We start from the raw sequence: 1802 nt of genomic DNA on the forward strand, positions 1-1802 counted from the left end.
TCTATATGTTTAAATCCCCTTTTCAAGGCCTTTTATGAAAACCATAGTGAGTTTTCCTGCTGGCAGTCTTTGTTCTCCTATAATTGAATCTATAGATTTCTAACCAACTACTTTTCCCACATTGTCCATGGCATATAATAGTTTTGTTCAGAAATTCTCACTCATGCCCAGCCCACATGAACTGATTGGGAGTTTTCTTGGCAAAGATAATAGAATTGCTTGCCAATTTCTTTTCTTATTCATAAGATAAGAAAATATTCTTATTTTATAGGTGCAGGAATAGAGGCAAATGAAGTTAAGTGACTTGCCCAGGTTCACACAGCTACCCTATTTCCCCCCAAAATAAAACTACTTCTTATGTTAATTTTTGTTACAAAAGATGAATTAAGGTTTATTTTCAGAGAATGTGTTTTAAAATTTTTCCCATGTACATGAATCTAATTTATTCATTTATTGCAATATGAAAATCAATATTTATTCATGTACAAAAATCAACATTTATTCAAATCCAGTCATGTCATCTCCTGGAACATCATCATTACTCTCCAAACCCTGACTACTGATTTGAATTTCTTGCAACTCTATTTCCTGCAGAACCATTGGTTCCCATCTCTCTTGTCCAACAATAGAGCTCTCTTTAACTGAACACTTCTTTTCCATGTAACTGCATTGGTAACACAGTGCTTAGTAATTTTATTACATGAATTTTTCACCCAAGTCACTATCTCTCCCAGCCTCAAATTCACAAGGTTTCTAAACTGATTTTTCTCAATTCTATTTTCAGTTTAGTTATTGAACTCTATGTACAAATGGTCATTGAATGAGTTGTTTTTTGTAGTGGATCTGGAAATAGGCAGTCACTCTGCCAGAATATTTTTTTTCCTTCTTTAATTTACTTTTTAAAAATTTATTTATGCATTACCAAAATAGTCTTGTTGTAAGCCATTCCCCATTTGACAAATGGTCATAGGATATGCAAAGACAATTTACAGCTGAGGAAACCAAAGTGATCCATATCCATATAAAAATTGCTCTAAATCATTACTTATTAGAGAAGCGAAAATTAAAGTATCTCTGTGATACCACCTTACACCTGTCAGACTGGCCAATATGACCAGAAAGAACAATGATCAATGTTGGAAGGGATGAAAGTAATCTGGGACACTAATACATTGTTGGTGGGGCTATGAACTCATGCAAAATTTCTGAAGAGCAATATGTAATTATGCCCAAAGAGCAACAAAGATGCATATAACCTTTGATCCAGCAATACCACTCCTAGGTCTATGCTCCAAAGAGATGATGAAAAGGGTAAAAATATCACTTGTACAAAAATATTCATAGCAGCCCTGTTTGTGGTGGCAAAGAATTGGAAATTAAGTGAATGTCCTTCAATTGGGAAATGGCTTAACAAACTGTGGTATATGTATGTCATGGAACACTATTGTTCCATTAGAAACCAGGAGGGATGGGAATTCAGGGAAGCCTGGAAGGATTTGTATGAACTGATGCTGAGTGAGATGAGCAGAACCAGAAAAGCATTATACATCTTAACAGCAACATGGGGGTGATGATCAACTTTGATGGACTTGCTCATTCTGTCAGTGCAACAATCAGGGACAATTTTTGGCTATCTGCAATGTAGAATACCATCTGTATGCAGATAAAGAATTGTGGAGTTTGAACAAAGACCAAAGATTACTACCTTCAATTTAGGAAAAAAAAATTATTTTACTATGTAATTTTGCTATCTCTTATACTTTATTTTTCTTCTTTAAGGATATGATTTCTCTGTCATCACA

Source organism: Macrotis lagotis, chromosome 2, assembly GCF_037893015.1.
Source record: "Macrotis lagotis isolate mMagLag1 chromosome 2, bilby.v1.9.chrom.fasta, whole genome shotgun sequence".
Classification (NCBI taxonomy): Eukaryota; Metazoa; Chordata; class Mammalia; order Peramelemorphia; family Peramelidae; genus Macrotis; species Macrotis lagotis.